We start from the raw sequence: 21046 nt of genomic DNA, 5'->3' as shown, positions 1-21046 counted from the left end.
TATTCTCTACGTTTGAAGATTGAAATGCTCTAACAAAAGAAAATGTACTGTTTGGTTTATTTTTGAAAGATGAAACACATGATTAAGTAATTAACACCATTATTATTCTTAGGAAGTTTCTTTACATAAGTATAGGTTCTGAAGAGTTTCTCCCAAATTTTAGGTTTTTCACAAGGAACTATGTCTTTATTTTCTATCGCTTAAGCAAATGAAGAAAAAGAATGCTGTAGTCCTCTGTCATTTATAGAACAACCTGTACTTGCTGAAAACACTTAGGTTTTTTATTTATTTATTTATTTAAAATCTTGTTATTATATTTTGTTTATGATGCTTGTCTGTTGTCTGATTAAGATTTTATTTTGTATCAGGCCATTTATAGTTGTATTGTTTACTTGGTTCAATAAAATAAAAAATAAAAAAGGTTCTGTTTAAAGCGGCGCTGCGCAAACTGATTGGTGGAGAATGACATCAAAGCGCCGCCAGAGGTTCTATTTAGAATGTTGAGCATTCGGCAATCTGATAGGTGTAGCGGTGCTGTGATGTCACACACAGAATCACACCTACACAACAGTGTTCCCGCCCTCACTAAACTAAATTTATGCAGACGGATGGAAACTGTTCATTCTGTTTACACCACCCAGAGACTTTGATTTATCTTTTTTATAATTGTGAATATTCAAAATATTTTTAGGAAGATCAATCATTGTATGTCAAAAAAAAAAATAGCCTAAATAAATTTATATATATATATATATTTTTTTTCACATACAAGGATTGATCTTCCTAAAAATATTTTGAATATTCACAATTATAAAAAAGATATATATATATATATATATATATATATATATATATATATATATATATATATATATATATATATATATATATATACAGTAAAAAATGGCCGTGATTTCAACTGTAAAAAACTGTAAAAATGCTACAGTACAAATCCGTAACCTGGTTAACGGTATGTTTCCCTAATATATATGGCGAATAACCGAAAATTGACTTTCCCAGAATTCCCTGCATGGCACAATACTTTTATGCATTTGGTTGACATTAATATGGATCTTTTAGTTGTTTCCCCATCAGTTATGTAAATTATAGATTTATGTTACATCTAATGTTGATAAACAATGTTTATATCATGACTTTAATTTTATACGTGTTACCATACTGGTGTTTAGTAGCTGTGTGAATGACGCTGAGCACCTTCTATATGCTGATACTCTTTTCTGCGTGTGGGAAAAGTTGATTGTGATGAGCATTGCCTCATTATGCAACCCTCATCACCGCCTGCATGCGGGTGTGCTAACGTGTTTAACTGTTTAATAAAAGATGTGTAGATGTTGGTCATTCAAAATACAGACATATTTCCTCTATTAATTAATAAAATACGGTAATTTACCGTAAAAATGAGAAATTACTTTTACAGTACCGTGGTTTTAACGGTAAAGTACTGGTAACCACAGCTGCTGTTTTTTTACCGTAAATTTTTTGGATTTATTTTTTACAGTCAGGTTTTACTTGTAATTTGACCCCCAAAGATGTTATTTGTAACAATTTGTAAACAATTTATCCGTGGATTTTTTATTGAATCTTTTGATTTTGTTCGGTAAATTTCATGTTCATAAATGCAGGTTAAATAACAGTAAACCTTGTTTAAAGGTTGCTATTATAGATTTTCATTTGTATATAGAATCCCTCCAATATATTAAGAGCGAAAAATGTAAAAATACAATTATTGTGGGAAAGGAGATGAAGTTGATTGATTAGTAACCTTGCTGTCAATCGGTTAAGTTAAAAGATTATCATTGTAAAGATTTCTATGTTGAATTGTCTTTTTATTTGTTTAATTATAATAATAATTATAATTAAACAAATAAAATAATAAATATAATAATTGTAATTTATTTTTTTAGTTTATTTTATGTTATTAGTTACATTTGTATTTTTTGGATGTCATGTTTAAATTGTATATTTGCTGTTTAATTAAAAAAAAAAGTGTTCCCGCCCTGCACCGTGTGCTGAGTTGATGCTCTTCAGCATTTTAGCACGAGAAGTTTAGAGAGAATTACAGTAAGTGTGTTTCATCACTTCCTCCAAACTGCTGACATTTTACCATCAGGACAAATAAGAGTTGAAATGTTGAACCCAAAATGATCAGAGACATGTTTGAGACTATTGAACAGTCTGTGGTTGTGTTGATGTTGCTGTTTTGCTTGTGATTGGAGTTATTTTCTGTGTAATCAGTATTTAACTGAATGTTTTGTTCTTTCACTGATAAAACAGATGCAAATAAGCCTAAAGGTCAGCTTTGTGCCAGTGTGAATACAGACAGAGGATCAGCAAATAAATGGAGAACATTAAAATCAGAACTGCACAGGGTTTCCTCTTTAGTCAGATGTAATTCTAGTTGCTGAAAGAGTTTTTAATGAAAGTCATTTAGTTTTCAAAGCTGAACTAGTGAATAGTGAATCATCATAAAGGTTAAAGTCACAAACAAAACACATGAAAACAGTCAAATCCTGTTTATTGTAATGGTGGTCAGGGTGGGCTTCCATCTCTGTGTTCATCAGAATTGATCTGTTCAGAATCTCACAACAACAACATGTTTTATTTCCACATGAGCTGTATAAATGACATGATAAGAGAATATGAATATCTCTGCAATAACAGCTAATGCCGGCTCCAGAAAGTGCAGTGAAATGGATGATTTGATGCTGAATAAATGTGCTATATCTATAATTGTTTGATGTGTTGTCAATTGTTGTGTTGTGTTTTAGTATTGACCATTTCTGCTGGATAAAACAGATAAACAGATTCCTCTGCTGTAAACTGATCAGCTTAATGAAGGAAATGTGAGTATAATGTGTTCTAATATTCAGAGTAAACATCACAGAATGAGCAAAGCGACTGATGTTGGAGAATATTTCTCTGAATGTTGAATGTGGAGTGTCTGAATCATCTGTCAGATCACAGACGCTCACTGTAGAAGAGCAACATCTCTCTTTTATTAAACAGAGACTTTTATCAGCTTTACATTCGACAAAAACACCAAACAATAATAATAACTAGAAAAGGAAAGGCTGTAGACAAACGTCACGGTGTCTCGAGAAAGCCCAGAGTGAAGAAGATTTACAAGTGTAAAGAACTGAAGGAGTTTTAAGAAGTTTGAGCAGTCGACAGAGAAGAGCATATAGCTTAGCATGTTTCTAGCAGGGATTGCCATGTTTATGCTAGGCAATTCTGAGAGGATGCTAGGCGGTTGCTAAGGCATTGCTAGATGGTTGCTAAGATGTTGCTAGGTGGTTGCTAAAGTGTTCAAGGCCATTGCTAGGGTGTTGCTATGGTGTTTAGAGTGGTTGCTAGGCGGTTGCTTAGACGTAGCTAAGATGTTGCTAGGCAATTGTTAAGGTGTTCTAGGTCATTGCTAGGTGGTTGCCAAGGTGTTGCTAGGGTGTTCTGAGTAGTTTCTAGACTGTTGCTAAAGAGGGGTCTGGAGACCTGGTAAAGTGCAATCTGAGCTGCATCCAATGCTTTTTAATCCACTCATTGACGTCACTCACTCCATTGAGAGCACTGTGTCTGACATTGCATTGTATCATAAAGGCTGCATCCATATACTATTGGGTTGCTAAGGCACTGCAAAGTGGTTGCTAAGGTGTTTCAAGGTGGTTGCAGGTGTTTCTAGGTGGTCGCTAAGGTGTTGCAAGTCTATTCTGATTGGTTGGAACAAGTGGAACAATTGGAACAAGTCAGTTGCTATGGCGTAGCTTAGGTGTTGCTAGGCATATGCTGAGGTGTTCTAGGTCGTTGCTAGGGTGTTCTATGTGGTTGCTAAGTGATTGCTAAAGCATTGCTAGGTGGTTGCAAGGTTATTCTGAGTCGTTGCTAGCCAGTTGATAGCATAAATAATCATGGTTCTGTATAAATTAGCATTATGTTACCATGTTTTAAACATAAATTAGCATGTTACTAGCATAAATTGAGCATGAATTAGCATGTTGCTAACATGTTTCTAGAAAAATAAAATAGCATGTTAGCATGAATTAGCATGTTGCTACAGTTGCATGTTTATAGTATTAGTTAGCTTGTTTGCTAGTATGATTAGCATGCTTGCTAGTATGTTTCCAGTGTGGATTAGTGTATTGCTAGTATGGACAGCCAAACTGTTATCAGTATGTCCAATGTGTCAATGGCAGTTTTTTTTTTTACAATGGAAGTCTATGGGACAGTTGCTAGGGTGCTGTAAGTGGTTGCTAGGGTGTGGCTAAAAAGTTCAAAGATCATCAGTGATTGGCAGATTGGTAGTCTGAGTTAAATGAGCCCAACATTAAGTCTGTATGACAGTCTGAAGCAAAGTTATGAGGTCACTAAGTTTGATCCAATGTTAAGTCAATAACATTTGTAGCTCCGCCCCTTTCTGTATCTCATTTGAATTAAAAGTGACAGTCACCAAAACCAAAACCAGTTTCAAAGCATAAAAGGGTCAGTTTCAGAGAGTTATCGAACATTATCTGTGTGATATTTTGGGCCAAAACACACACACACACACACACACACATTCTCTCTCTCTCTCTCTCTCTCTCTCTCTCTAAGGACACCAGAGACTTGTAATAAGTGACATAATAGGTTTCTTGCACACTGCTTGTGTGTGTGTGTGTATTTCTAAATGTTTCTAGTCTACTGATGTACAGTCTGTATGTGTGTGTGTGTGTGTGTGTGTGTGTGTGTGTGCTGTATATTGTCTATGTCAGTGTATTTTGCTCTGTCTGGAGTCTGCAGCTCAGCTTTTCCCTCATCATAACACACGTGCTGCTGCTGCTGCTGCTGATGTGACAGTAAAAGTGGTTTGATGTGAAGAAGCGCTCAATAGGGGACAGTCGACCTTAAGCCCTACACTGCTGCTCACAATCTGCATTATATTGGTGCAGGGCTCGAGGAATGGTTGCCATATATTGTAAAACTCATCAAGGTTTCCTATAAGCCCATAGCGGACTCTTTCCCTGTGTAATATTTGAGTGAGAGACGTCAACATTAATGAAGGAGAGCTGGAGATTTCTAAGACTTCCTGCCATTCTGTCAATTATTTATTATTTTATTATGATTGCTAAAACTGCTGTTTAATAATTGGAAAATAAAAATAAAATGTTTAAAGGGTGCAGATTACAGCGTCATGTTAGGACAAGTTCAGTGTTTTGTGTAAATAGTTCTCATTAATTATTATCTCTATATCTGAGTGAATCATTATTGAGTTCATTGGTAGAATCTGATCATGAGTTCATACCAAGCGGCAACATCCCGCTCTCCCTCGTGAAGCCAATACGGAAGTAACTAAAACTGCAATTCATCGACTCGCCTTGGGGGGCTGGCTCCAGGAAGTGCAGGTCATTTCTGACTGCAATGGGAAATTGGCCTTTTTTACAGCTGATAAAAACATGTTTAAAGCCTGGTACATTTGATGGTTTTAGTGCATATAGCTAGCGTTACCCTTCATGACAACTCTGAGGGGGGTGAATTTTTTTATAACTTATTCGTTTGGTTTATATTAATGATTTTTTATTTTGCATAATTAAGGGAGTGGTCACTTGAGTGACAGCCGTGATTGACAGTTTGTCAGCTGCAGCTAGCCCGCGTGGTCGCGTCACGTCTGCTAATTCCGTCTAATGAATATGGCTTCTGCAGTGTTTGTGCTTTAGTTGTACATGGTTTTATGCAGTCTGTTCAATTTGTTGGTTTTATTTCTTACATTTATTAAATAATATGGCTTGTTGTGCAGTTAATTGTACTAACAGACCGTCCAAGACGGGTCTCCATTTTTTCCGGTGAGTGATATTCTAGTACAATGTTAAACATAAATGCATGCAATGATGTCTTAAATAATTAATTATTTAGAACTTTATTTTAAAATTTACTGGATTAAATCCTTCATATTGTGAGTAATGTTAGCTGCAGGCTTAAACCAGAAGATATCTGAAACGATAACGGTAATATGCGCCTGCTTTTCAAAAATAAAGTTGGCTTAATGATTACTAATATTGTACAAACGTGATATTATATTGTACAAACGTGATATTATATTGTAGGAACGTGAAAAGTATATTGTACAAACGTGATATTATATTGTACAAACGTGATATTATATTGTAAGAACGTGAAAAGTATATTGTACAAACGTGATATTATATTGTAAGAACGTGAAAAGTATATTGTACAAACGTAAAATTATATTGTACAAACGTGATATTATATTGTACAAACGTGATATTATATTGTAAGAACGTGAAAAGTATATTGTACAAACGTAAAATTATATTGTACAAACGTGATATTATATTGTACAAACGTGATATTATATTGTAAGAACGTGAAAAGTATATTGTACAAACGTGATATTATATTGTATGAACGTGAAAAGTATATTGTACAAACGTGATAAAGCTCTTTTTTTTACCTGGGTGGCAGCTCTACGCTTCCGTAGAAGATGAACAAACAATCCTACCAAAAACTTGCAAAATCAGCCGGATAAGAACTCTGCATCTCGACCTGTAGCCGCAGGAAAGGGTGTTCAGCTGCTGGACGCACCATGAGTGAGAGACTGCGCTAAAGCCAGTGGATTTAATAATGTTCCTCCACAAACACACGTAGCCTAATCTTGGTGCGTAAAGGGTTTTTAAATTATAAATAAATATTAATTAATAAACCATATAATCATAATGTAGACAGAGTATACAGACTAATGGTGGCATTATTCTTTTAATATTCAGCTTCACCGCCGCCTTGATGCCAGATTGTGAAGAGAAGTGGAGAAACAACTTGCACAGCCTTTATCTTAATTTCGTTATTGCCAAAATACCCGTCATCATTTAGAGTTTATTTTAATTTGATTTGTTAAGCAAGATTACTTTTCATTGGTGTGTTGGATAATTTAACCCTTAAAGACCTAGAGGTATTTTGAGGGCACCTAATGGGCCTATATTATTATTTTTTTTTTAAAGCAGTTTTATTTTTATTTTAGCAGTCAGACTCAAGTGTCATATATTATTTTAAACAGGAGAACCTGAAGTTTCAATCTGTATCATTTAAAGGTCCAGTCTAAAACTTTTTTTGGTCCAAAAACATATGAACAGAAAGAAAATATTCTACAATTTTCCAGAAACGATTTTTAAAAAAAGTGGCATTTTCTAGTTATTATAAACAAAACCTTATGAAGTTTGTTTTTCTTTCTTTAGAAATACATATTATGATGTTTTATACTTCCACAATAAATTTTGTCTACATCCACCATTCCCTGAGCAAGTTATAGCAATTTATTTCAATGTTATTTCAAGGCGTTTTTCAATGGGGGGAAAAAATGCATTTATTTACTGACAATGTATTTCCCCAAAAGTTCTGGGAATGAACTAAACAGAAAAAAAATGTTACAAAATAACAGAACACTGAAGCAAATTTGACTTTTTTCCAAATAATATATTTTTAGTTACCATAAACAACACCACTTATAATAAACAAATATAAAATAATAAAATAATAAATAATGTGTCAAAGTCCAAATAAACATGGTTCAAATCCTCAGTAAAAAATAGATATAAATATTTACTATACTATAAATAGTTACATAACTAAACTAGATTCAATATGGACCATCCTTAGGTTTTATGTGCCAGCATGGATATGGTTGTCTGCGGATATGTATATGGTTCGCGTGCAATGCAGACAAACAGCCCAACCTTTATTTGCGTCCTTTGAAAACAACAAGAGCAGCAGTTCGTCTTTGCTGTGTCACTGTTTTGTCATGTTTTTGTGCTGTTGTGCATGCAAAAGTACTTAGTATGAGAATTATTTCATGCAAAACTTTTTTTTAGCGTTTTATTTAGCCGCGCGTAAATGTGCAGCCTATCTCTCATTCCGTGTTGTTCAAACAGCTGATTGTTGGTTCACAAAGCGAAACCTATGCTTATTGGTTGAGATAGAGCGAGTTTGAACCAATCTGGGCATGGAGGAGGGACAATGCATCCATATATCATGTCTGGTTTGTCCGGAGAGACAAGTGACGAGCGTTCCTTTGTCAAATCAGCGTTGTCAAAATTTGATGACGTAACAACACTGATTCCGGAGCCTCTGAAAGTCCGTGAATGTAATGTGATACAGCGATGGAAAGCTGAGATTCTCTTCTTTATGCCAATCTTTGAATTGTATGGATCGGATCAGCGGATCAAAAGTTATTAAACATTTAAGATCAATACTTATTTTTAGCCGCGGGCGGCTGTCTCGGTCTTTAAGGGTTAAAGGCTAAGTGCATGTACCTAGACCAGAGCGCTGAGATGTTATGATGTTACAGCTGTAGGACTTATTTTATTTCTTTGTTCCAACTTTCAAGTGGCCTATAGTCTACGCTTGTTACGAATAAATGATGTTAAAACATATAAATGACTCATTCTTAAAAAAAATGCATTAGAGCTGTGTGCATGAGCACATTTTAATGTAGGCTGTGAACGGGTTTGGGCTGTATAAAGCTGTCAGTCAAAATGTACCTGTCGGACTCGGGACCTATCGGGTATAACTGCTGTTCCGCGGGAGCCGGCCAGATTTCTTACGGTGTGGGAGTAAATTTCTGAATAAATCGCGGGAGAGATGTGTGTGTGTGTGTGTGTGTATTAATATTAACTAATACTTTTGTTCCAATATAAATGTTATACTCACAATAATTTAGATAATGTTAACAAGCTCAAATTAAATGGATTACTAAATGTTGAACTATTATTAATAAATACATTATTGTGTTAGTAAATAAACCCAAGTCACATTTTACTAGCATTACTTATCACATTTCAACCAGTAAACAATATCAACTGCCAACATTGAACATACAACTGTTAATTGTTGATATAAAAAAATATTTAATTTAAGAATTTTATATAAAGAATACTTTTTGATGTTAACAATTAAATAGTTGATATCAACAATTCAGTTATTTCAAACGAAAGAAATATAATGAATGCTGAATGTTGAAATCAATAAAGCATATCCTAAGAATAAGTCAAAACGGCTTGCCACAGAGAGCCATAATAATATCAACAACATTTATTATTTTAAGTTTTGTTGTGTAGTTTCAGGTTAATTTACCTCGATAGTACGCTGAGATGTTCAAATGATTCAAATGTCGCGGGTGGTGGGATGGTCTCTGTGGTTTCAGCAAACAGTCATCTTAACTCCGCCTAAGATCCGCCTCTGCCCATTTTCGAGTATCCGGGAATGACGCACTTCCAAGATGGCGACGGCTGACCACGCCTACAGTAAGCTTCATTTGCGCTCTTCAGAAACCTATGGTTGACGTCACGGACACTACGTCCATATTTTTTACAGTCTATGGTTCATACAGCGACACTCGCGCGCCCTCATGTGGCCAGAGAGGGAATGACACTGTAATCGCTGCACTGTAATGAAGGAGAGCTGGAGATGTTTATGGCGGAATTATGGCGGCTTGAGGAAGCAACAGACTGTTATACTACATAAACTTATTATTCCTCTATCTTCTTCTTCTGAGACTAATTTAATTTCTATATGCATATTCTCCTAAAATGTTCAGTTTTAAAACGGTTTTCTGAAAACTGACCCGGAAAATTCTGGAAAGTGCCATTGACTTAACATTGGACCAAACTTAGTGACTTCATCACTTTGCACCAGACTGTCATACAGACTTAAGATTACGCTCATTTAACTCTACTACCAATCTGCCAATCACTAATGACCTTTCTGCTTATTAGCTACATCCTAGCAACCACTAATGGCACCCTAGCAACTGTTCCATAAACTTTTGACTAAACCACACTGAACTGAATTAAACTGAACTGAAACTCTGAAAACTGAAGTGACGCTGTTTACATTCTTCTGTGTGAAGCAGCTTTGACACAATCGTGTCATTGAACTAGCTATATACTAACAAACTAGCAACATGCAAATTCATACTAGCAACATGCTAATTCAACCTATAAACAGACTAGCAACATGCTAATTCAACCTATAAACATACTAGCAACATGCTAATTCATACTAGCAATATACTAGCAACATGCTAATTAATACTATAAACATCAAGCAACATGCTAATTTATACTAGCAATATACTAGCAACATGCTAATTAATACTATAAACATACTAGCAACATGCTAAATCATACTAAATTCATACTCACATATTATGCTAATTCTAGCAACTACTTGGTACACCTTAGGAACTACCTAGCGACATCTTAGCATCCACCTAGCAATGCCTTAGCAACCACCTTGCAACAACTTGGCAACCATCTAGCAATGCCTTTGCAACCGCCTAGCAACCACTCACAACACCCTAGCAACCACCTAAGCAACTTCCTAGTTATGCCTTAGCAACGGCCAAGCAACCACTCAGAACACCCTAGCAACCACCTAGCAACACCTTAGCAACCACCTAGCAATGCCTTAATAAGCACCTAGCAACACCATATCAACTACCTAGCAACCAATTAGAACACCCTGGCAACCACCTAGCATCGACCAAGAACACCTTAGCAACCACATAGTAACACCTTAGCAATGACTTAGAACACCGTAGCAACCAAGTAGCAAAACCTTAGCAAAGACTTAGAACACATTAGCCACTGCCTAGCAACCCCACAGAACATCCTAGCAACATCTTAGCAACAACCCAGAACACCTTTGCAACCGCCTAGCAACACCTTAGGAACCACCTAGCAATGCCTTAGCAACCACCTAGCAAAACCTTAGCAACCACTTAAACACCTTAGCAACCGCCTAGTAATGCCTTAACAATTGCCTAGCAACAACACAGAACATCCTAGCAACACCTTAGCGGCATCTAAGTGACTAACAAGCAACACCTTAGTAACCACCTAGCAACACCTTAGCAATGACCTAGAACACCTTAGCAATCGCTTAGCAACCCCATAGCAACACTATAGCAACCGCCTAGCAACCAATCCAGAACCCCCTATCAACTGTCTAGCAGGAAACAGGCCATTATAAACTAGAATGCAGTGATGACTGATTCAGACATCTTGAACTCTACACTGTCAGATCACAGAGCTTCAGTCCTGAAGAATAATAAACCCTGAATCCAGGATAGAGTGTGTGTGAATGTGGTGTGGAGTGTGTGTATGAGGCTCATTGTTGTGTCAGAGACGCTGTAGAAGGACAGAGTTCCTGCACTGTGATCCACATACACTCCTATTCTAGAGGAGCTGACGGAGGGTTTAGGGAGATCAGTCTTTATATTATTATGATAGAATATGAAACTGTCAGCAGAGCAGCACAAACTCCAGGACTGATCATTGCATCCAAACACACACTCATTACCCGAACCCTTCCTGCTGATGCTCTTATATGACACTGATATAAACACACGTGCACCGCTCCACTCCAGCTCCCAGTAAGAGCGTCCACACACACTCTCTCTACACAACACCTGAGAATAACCATCAAATCTGTCTGGATGATCAGGATACGGCTGGACTGAACGTTTATATTCCACCGCTGTGTTTCCTTCAGACAGAACCAGCCTGTTATGCGCTGAGTTTGGATCCAAAGTGAACTGTTGAGAATCTGATGAAGATAAAAATCAGGAAAAATATCAATGAATTTCTGAGTGACAATAATGAAATCATGACTGTATTATTATTGATCTGTTTCAGTTCATCAGAATGTCTTTACTCTAATATTATTTGCACTTTTGCTGATTAAGAAACAAGAACTATGAATGTTTCAGTACATGTTCAACCCCAAACCAGAACACACTGGGACAGTATAGAAAAGGCGAATCAGGAAAGTGGAGATTTCTAAATGTTCTTTGACTTGTATTTCACTGCAGATGATAAAATAATCCTGATTTAATGTGTTCCTCATGACTTTTATTATTAATCACCAATTTCTGTTCCTGCAACACATTTAAATAAAGTTGTATCAGTAAAGCATTTATCAGTCTGTAATGTTGCCGTTCCTTTTCACAACACTTAAAGACGTTTAGAGACTGAAGACAGCAAGTGATGAAGAGTTTCAGGTGTCATTTTCCTCCTGCAAACAAATCTAAAGGTGTCTTAGGAAGGTTTCTACACAGAGTTGAATAAATGAGACTTTAACTAACCCAGTAAGATAAACTAGCTGTGTGATTATATCTAGAGCTGCTGATTCTGTAGAGTTCAGTGTGTTTAATGTAGATCAGGGTTGATTTGAGCAGTTCAGCACAGTTCAGTCTGATTGATGATATATGATAAGAATATATGGAAACGGCCACAAGAGCTCATTATAGGTGTTTCATTCTCAGTCAGCTCATTCAGGTTAATGGCTTTGAGCAAAACCCCGAAACCTTACACAACATCTCACTCATCAGAACGCTCTCGTCTCAGGAGCTCAGTGATATATTCCAGTGACATATGCTGGTTAATGCAAGTCCTGCAATCGTGATGATGAGCATTATAAGCGTGTGTGTTTTACTGTCTCCTGTTTACATGTGTGTGTGTGTGTGTGCTGTTTAGCCAGGTGAACATCACTACACGTGTTAAAGCTACTGTAGCAGCCCTTGGTGAGCGGAGTGAGGTGTGTAAGTTTTGTTTTGAAACTGTTAACTGAGCCAATTATTGTTTATCTGTGACTTTACACAGCTCATCTACTGTTCACTGTACACAAACGCCTGATCATGAACTGTAAAGGTGTCAGAGTTCATTATCAATCTGCTTTGTGCTGATTTGTGTGTTTACTTCTAGTTTTCACTGTTTCTGCTGGTTCCAGAATAAAACACATTACAGCCATCAGAGACTCTCTGCCTCATATGAAGGAATCCAACACAATATATAACTATAATCTTTAATGTTCAGTATGATCAGAGTCACTTACACTGGAGGAACTGCTCACGGGTCTGTGGTTCAGGAGCGGGAATCCTGCTAATGCTGCTCACTGTGGAGACAAACAGATGATTTACAGTAAACATTGTTAAACAATACAAATACATTTAAAATCATCTGAAACATGTCAGGAAATATAAATCTGACCTCTGCTAGATATGGTCTTCATCTCCTCAGTGCAGAACTGCTGCAGTTTGTCTCTCAGACGAGACACAGATTCAGCAAGTTGATCAAAAGCGAGCTGCGAGCTGCTAATAAAGCTGGATGAGTCTGTAGATCCAGGAGGGACAGAGAGAGACTGCAAACTCTACACAGACACAACAGAAACAGCAGCTGAAGACACACAAACACAATCTCTGCTCCACATGCTCTTCCACTGTCCTGTGTGTCACCTGGAGGAAATGGATGTGATCTTCTGTGTGTGAAAGCTGCTCCAGCTCAGCGTTTCTCCTCCTCAGATCATTGATCTCCTGCTCCAGTCGCTCCAGTCGTTCTTCAGCTCCACTCACTGCAGTCTTTTCTCCATCTCTGATCATCTGCGTGAGCTCCGAGCGGCTTCTCTCAATCCAGCAGATGAGCTGAGTGAAGATCCTCTCGGTGTGGTCCACTGCGGCCTGTGCAGAGCGCTGTCAGACACACAAACACACACACACACACACACACACACACAGAAGCATTGGAGTGTGAAAGGCCTCTTCAGCTGCTGTTCTTCTGCTCAAACTCACCTTGTGAGACTCCACAGCCTCTCTCAGCTCCTCCAGCTCCTTCTGTCTCTCCTGGAGTCTCTGCTGGAATCTGCTCTGGGTTTCCCTCAGCCGACTCTGCAGGATTCACAGTGAACAAGAGTTAAATAAACGTCACTGTAAAGCTGTAATAGTCAGAACTCAATGCATTTAGGCATGTAGATATGGTCAAGACGATCTGCTGCAACTGTGTGATGCTATCATGTCAATATGGAGCAAAATCTCTGAGGAATATTTCCAGTATCTTGTTGAATTTATGACATGAAGGATTAAGGCAGTTCTGAAGGCAAACGGGGTCCAACCCGGTACTAGTAAGGTGTACCTAATAAAGTGGCCGGTGACTGTGAATGTTTAATGCACATTTATCCATCATGTCATACCACTCAGCTCTTACAGTGGAAATAACAGCGATATACTTTTATTAAGCGTCATCTCTTTATGCAGAGGTCGACATTAAACAGCTTAAAATAAAACTCTAAACACATCACTGCTGCTCCCAGAGTTCATTATGATTTAGCTTATATTTCATTCACAACAACCTGTTGATATAAAACACTGTTGAGCTCTGTGATGTAGAATCTGTAATGCTGTATTATTGGTGAATGTGGGATTTTACGGGGATTTAGTCAATTAAACAGTAATTCACTGAACACACTGTACTTTAGTCCCTCACAGGTGTTTTGATTCCTGTCAAACATTAATATGACACCACCCTGACCAAAGTCTATTACATGTGTCTGCTGGAGAGAAGATCAGAGAAACAGCTTTAAAAGTGGAGAAATGAAGAGACATTATTAATAATTGAGCATAAGTGTGTTCATACCTGTAGTTCAGTCCTCTCTGCTGCAGCTGAAACAGTGTCATGGTGTTTGTGTTGATCCAGCAAACACAGATAACAAATACAGCAGTGATCAGTGCGGCAGAAGATCTCCAGGAGTTTCTTGTGTTGTTGACAGATCATCTCCTGCAGTTTATGAGTGGCTTCAATCACTTTGTGTTGATTTCCCGGATTCAGTTGTTGATGTAGCTGGAAATGAGTGTGACAGTAAGAGTTCAGACACACCAGACAGGACTTGACGGCTCTGTTTTTGGCTCCAGTACAGACGTCACACTCCACATCTCCAGATGCAGCAGGACTCTGAGCAGGACCAGCAGCTTGTAGTTTGCTCTTCTGCAGTTTCTCCAGCACTTCAGCCAGCATGGTGTTTTTAGCTAAAGCGGGTCTGGGGCTGAAGGTCTGTCTGCACTGAGGGCAGCTGTAGACTCTCTTCTGATCCTCCTGATTCCAGCAGTCTGTGATGCAGCTCATACAGTAACTGTGTCCACAGGGAATGGAGACTGGATCCTTCAGGAGATCCAGACACACCGAACAGCTGAAATGATGAGCCAAAGACACACTGGATTCTGCCATTTTACTGCTCATACAGAGACACCGACTCAACACACCCAACACCGACAATTACTTTGGGGTTTTGAGTTTACTTTCGATTCCTCTCAGCTCTGACACTTCCTGTGTGCGTCATAATAAACTCCGCCACTAGAGGACAGTCTAATCCAGAAATAAACCCACAACAGATCAATAAATAAGCAGCTTATATCATTTTTAAATGTCTTGTAATTCTCTTATGAATTTTAGATGATCATTTTCTGCCATTTAAATAATTAATTCTTTGAAATAGGCAGATTATTTAATAAGGAAATCCTAGTGCAAATTTATATAGTCAGTAATGAAGAATTGATGGACTTGGCAACATCCACACTCATGTGTCAGGAGACCAATGAAAGACGTGTTTCTGCTTGAAGCGGCTCTTTTTTTATTAACTTCAAGAAACTGTATAATACAACTTAGAATACAGTAAAAGATAACAGTTCTTTTTACACAATAATCACATTACAAACACAAGATAAAGAGCAAAACACAATTTATAAAAGAATAAAAAAATAATATAAAAATGTAAAAAGTTAAAAGAAAAAACATAAATATTCAAGTAGCATGAAAGATCTCATCATATTTGCTCAAGAAAGAAGCACATTTCTGATTTTCAATTAATCTAAGAGATTTAATTAAATGTTCTATTTCACACAGGAAGTCTATAAAGATTGGATTTTTTTTAAGGAATCTCTGTTTGTGAAAGTAAAATTTCCCAGCAAGTTTAAGAAAGTTCACAGTGGCTTCTAGACTTGTTTTGGTTTTCAAAATAACAAATAGCATCCTTAAGGTACAAATTACCACTCATATTAACCTTGGAAAAACAATATGAACTTAAATCATCCTAAAACAGTGATGATACATCGCAAGAAAAAAAGAAGAGACAAATGTCTTCACACTCATTCTTACAAAATGAGCAAATATCAGCAACATCACAATATTTGGATAAAAGTGCATTACAATCAAATTTTAAAGTGCATCTCTTTCATTTTAGGAATGCAGAATTAATATGGTGATAATCATGTTTCCCTCCATTGAATATTAACAATTATGGAACCTTTAAACTTTCCTCTAGGAGTGATTGCGTTATGTGACTGAGACACTTGATGTATAAACTTATTATTGCTTTATTTACTAAGACTAGATCTTCCTCCTAGGTGTAACTGTGACAATTGTTTGGAAGCTGCGTCATAACTAAGAGCTGCTTTCATCAGACATAGTAGTCCACTAGTTATAGCCTTATAATAAAGCGAACAGGGAATTGATAAATGTTTATAAAACTCTCATAAGTTAAAAGATCCCCGTTACTGTTAAAAAGATCAGAAACAAAAAATAATGTTTTTGTTAAACTATTTATCCCAGAAAAAAGATTTATTATTTATCTTAATGTCTACATTATTGCAGAAAATGGTTTTGTGGGGTGAGAATTTGTGGCTGTAAGTCAGTTTCCAGGCTAAAAGAGCTTGTTGATGGAATTGAGCTAATTTAATAGGTAATTTACCAACGGAGTAATTGCATTTCATTAAAAAAGAAAGGCCACCAATCTCTTTAAATACATTGTTTGGAATAAAAATACCACATAGAGTCTGAACCAAGCAAGCATCTCTTCAGCCAATTGATTTAAAAGTAATATTGGTGTCATCAAAATTTAGGACTTTGTAGCGGCTACATGCTGAGAGGCTAAACCAGAGACATGATTTGTGACGCAAACATCAAATGTAAACAAGGCAAGAAGTCGTTCCAATTTCTTCACTCGTTTATTTTCCAGTATAAAACATACCTTGATATTTTGACAGTGTAGTTTTTGATTTGGGCTTCAGTTTGAGTTTAGGTTTGGGCTTAAGTTTGGTCAACAAAGAGTACCGCGTCCCCGTTCACCCCCTCTCTCTCTCCTCCCGAAGCTGTGCATGAACAGGTGCCACCTATATGCGCACTACGTAACCCAGGTGACCCTCCACCACAATCATGTGACACAGGTTAACCATTTCATGTCTACTACTGACTTCAAGACCCCCCTCACTCCCTTCAATTTGTGAGGCTTATTATTCCAAAATAAAACCAAGAAAAATTTTGTCCATTTTTTTAGAGGTGTGATTATCCACTGCTAAAGATAATGAGGGGTACACAAATCTAGATAATCCATCTGTTTTGGTTAAGAAGACTCTGCCTAGAATTGATGAATCTCTTTGGAGCCACTGTTAAAACTATATTTTACTTTAGATAATCTTGTTGAACAATTTAAAAACTGTCTGCTAATTAGATTTGTTGTTATATTAATTCCGAAGTATTTTACTTCATTTTTGATTGGTATATTTTCAATTTTTGCATCTAAGATGTCATACAAGCAAATCATTTCACATTTTAATAAATTTAGTTTGAGTCCAGAAGCATTAGAGAATGCATTAATAATGGGTAAAACAGGAGACACTTGATCTTTCTCCTTTAAAAATAGTGTTGTGTCATCTGCTAATTGTGATATGCGAATCTCTCTGTTAAATACCAACCAAATCATTATTGTGTAGAACAGGGGTGCTCAATCCTGTTCCTGGAGATCTACCCTCCTGCAGATTTCAGTTGCAACCCATATCAAACACACCTGAACCAATTAATTAGGACCTGAACACCACGTGATAATTACAGGCAGGTGTGTTTGATATGGGTTGCAACTGAATTCTGCAGGAAGGTAGATCTCCAGGAACAGGATTGAGCACCCCTGGTGTAGAATATCTATAGATAGAGTTTCTACAACAAATAAAAATAAGAAAGGGCTCAAGGGACAGCCCTGTCGTATACCACGGAGCACAGGAAATCTTAATAAAGTACATGAATTTAGAATTACACAGCTATTAATATCTTTGTACAACATTTGTACCACATTAAGAACATTTGCTCCGTGTAGTTTTCATGGAATAAGTTCAAGCTTTTTTCCAGCAACAAAAGCATAGGGGCCATTCCACGAAACCTTTTTGCCTTCCTCTTGAGCCTTCTTGACTAAAGGCCGTAACTTGGCTCCTGCATCCACATGTTTGATTAACGCCTCCTTGATGCGAAATCTGTTTTCTGCTAAGTTAGATAGCGAGAGTCTTTTGCAGCTCGCCACACAATAACCTTGTAGGTACGCATAGTAAAACGCATCACGATGTTACGAGATGCTCCGGCAGACCTCCTTAGCCCCTGGCGGTGAGCAACATCAATTACATCTTCCATCTTGTCTTGTATACCAGGGTCCACCTGTTTTCAGGATGCTGATCGTCACGCTTCTCGTGTCTTCTCCGTCGCGCTCTGCAACCCCTTGTAACTTGAGATTCCATCGCCGAGAGTAGCGCTGCATTTCGTCAAAGTTCTCTTTTAGACGTAGGTTTTCTGCCTGCAGTTCTTTATTCTTCTCAGTTTGAGTTATTCTTACACCATGCGTCTTGATCTCTTCACTCATGTGGGAGACTTTTTCACACAATTTATCTAGTTTTCCACAGGAGACTGCGACCGTATTGTCAATGGAAATCACTTTGTCGTGCGTTTCATCCATTTAGCTTCTGAATCACGTCAAGGAGTGTAGATAAGGATATTTCATCCGTACCTTTTGACCTCGTATGATTTTTGGATGGAGTAGAACAAATAGGCTTTGCAAAAACCTCTTCATTGGCACCAATTTCAAGATCGATATTCTCCATGTTTGCAGACTACATGCCCCCTTCTTCCACGAGGTATCCAGCCAATATAGCACTTTCCTGAAGGGACTGATTCTTTCTTTTTTCCCCCATTTTCACGTCAGAGTTTAAATAAGGTCCGTTAAAAATATTCAGGAACACATACGCTTTCAAAATTTAAGACTTTCCATGCAAAATAACCGCTTTGTTAACTTTAAAACTCCTCGTAGTACCTAAGCGCTAAAAATCGTGACCATTCACTCCGCTGCCATCTTGGCTCCTGCTTGAAGCGGCTCTGTGCAAACCGATTGGTGGAGAATGACATCAAAGCACCGCCAGAGGTTCTATTAGAATGTGGAGCATTCGGCAATCTGATAGGTGTAGCGGTGCTGTGATGTCACACACAGAATCACACCTACACAACAGTGTTCCCGCCCTGCACCGCGTGCTGAGTTGATGCTCTTCAGCATTTTAGCACGAGAAGTTTAGAGAGAATTACAGTAAGTGTGTTTCATCACTTCCTCCAAACTGCTGACATTTTACCATCAGGACAAATAAGAGTTGAAATGTTGAACCCAAAATGACCAGAAACATGTTTGAGACTATTGAACAGTCTGTGGTTGTGTTGATGTTGCTGTTTTGCTTGTGATTGGAGTTATTTTCTGTGTAATCAGTATATTTTAACCGAATGTTTTGTCCTTTCACTGATAAAACAGATGCAAATAAGCCTAAAGGTCAGCTTTGTGCCAGTGTGAATACAGACAGAGGATCAGCAAATAAATGGAGAACATTAAAATCAGAACTGCACAGGGTTTCCTCTTTAGTCAGATGTAATACTAGTTGCTGAAAGAGTTTTTAATGAAAGTCATTTAGTTTTCAAAGCTGAACTAGTGAATAGTGAATCATCATAAAGGTTAAAGTCACAAACAAAACACATGAAAACAGTCAAATCCTGTTTATTGTAATGGTGGTCAGGGTGGGCTTCCATCTCTGTGTTCATCAGAATTGATCTGTTCAGAATCTCACAACAACAACATGTTTTATTTCCACATGAGCTGTATAAATGACATGATAAGAGAATATGAATATCTCTGCAATAACAGCTAATGCCGGCTCCAGAAAGTGCAGTGAAATGGATGATTTGATGCTGAATAAATGTGCTATATCTATAATTGTTTGATGTGTTGTCAATTGTTCTGTTGTGTTTCAGTATTGACCATTTCTGCTGGATAAAACAGATAAACAGATTCCTCTGCATTAAACTGATCAGCTTAATGAAGGAAATGTGAGTATAATGTGTTCTAATATTCAGAGTAAACATCACAGAATGAGCAAAGCGACTGATGTTGGAGAATATTTCTCTGAATGTTGAATGTGGAGTGTCTGAATCATCTGTCAGATCACAGACGCTCACTGTAGAAGAGCAACATCTCTCTTTTATTAAACAGAGACTTTTATCAGCTTTACATTCGACAAAAACACCAAACAATAATAATAACTAGAAAAGGAAAGGCTGTAGACAAACGTCACGCTGTCTCGAGAAAGCCCAGAGTGAAGAAGATTTACAAGTGTAAAGAACTGAAGGAGTTTTAAAAAGTTTGAGCAGTCGGCGGAGAAGAGCATATAGCTTAGCATGTTTCTAGCAGGGATTGCCATGTTTATGCTAGGCGGTTCTGAGAGGTTGCTAGGCGGTTGCTAAGGCATTGCTAGATGGTTGCTAAGATATTGCTAGGTGGTTGCTAAAGTGTTCTAGGCCATTGCTAGGGTGTTGCTATGGTGTTCTGAGTGGTCGCTAGGCGGTTGCTTAGACGTAGCTAAGATGTTGCTAGGCAATTGCAAAGGTGTTCTAGGTCATTGCTAGGTGGTTGCCAAGGTGTTGCTAAGGTGTTCTGAGTAGTTTCTAGACTGTTGCTAAAGAGGGGTCTGGAGACCTGGTAAAGTGCAATCTGAGCTGCATCCAATGCTTTTTAATCCACTCACCTAACCCCACCCCTAACCCTACCAGTCACAGTGACGTCACTCACTCCATTGAGAGCACTGTGTCTGACATTGCATTGCATCACATCATAAAGGCTGCATCCAGATACTATTGGGTTGCTAAGGCACTGCAAAGTGGTTGCTAAGGTGTTTCAAGGTGGTCGCAGGTGTTTCTAGGTGGTCGCTAAGGTGTTGCAAGTCTATTCTGATTGGTTGAAACAAGTGGAACAATTGGAACAAGTCAGTTGCTATGGCGTAGCTTAGGTGTTGCTAGGCAATTGCTGAGGTGTTCTAGGTCGTTGCTAGGGTGTTCTATGTGGTTGCTAAGTGATTGCTAAAGCATTGCTA

General features: G+C 37.7%; 1 protein-coding gene and 1 pseudogene across 2 annotated transcripts in view; one reads left to right on the top strand and one right to left on the bottom strand.

Annotated features, from left to right (window-relative positions):
- btbd2b (BTB domain containing 2b) overlaps positions 1 to 21046 on the top strand; it is a 1074195-nt gene that overhangs the window by 280919 nt on the left and 772230 nt on the right. The gene's annotated exons all lie outside the window — the stretch shown is intronic.
- LOC147846579 (E3 ubiquitin/ISG15 ligase TRIM25-like) lies at positions 10920 to 15208 on the bottom strand (annotated as a pseudogene). The gene is made up of 6 exons (XR_015479172.1): positions 14469 to 15208; positions 13628 to 13723; positions 13295 to 13528; positions 13050 to 13209; positions 12895 to 12954; positions 10920 to 11607 (listed from the first exon to the last, which is right to left on the bottom strand). The product of XR_015479172.1 is annotated as an E3 ubiquitin/ISG15 ligase TRIM25-like (transcript).

The sequence above is a fragment of the Danio rerio genome, chromosome 2 (assembly GCF_052040795.2).
Source record: "Danio rerio strain M-AB ecotype USA chromosome 2, GRCz13ab, whole genome shotgun sequence".
In the NCBI taxonomy this organism is placed as follows: Eukaryota; Metazoa; Chordata; class Actinopteri; order Cypriniformes; family Danionidae; genus Danio; species Danio rerio.
This window is presented reverse-complemented; position numbering and strand designations above follow the sequence as displayed.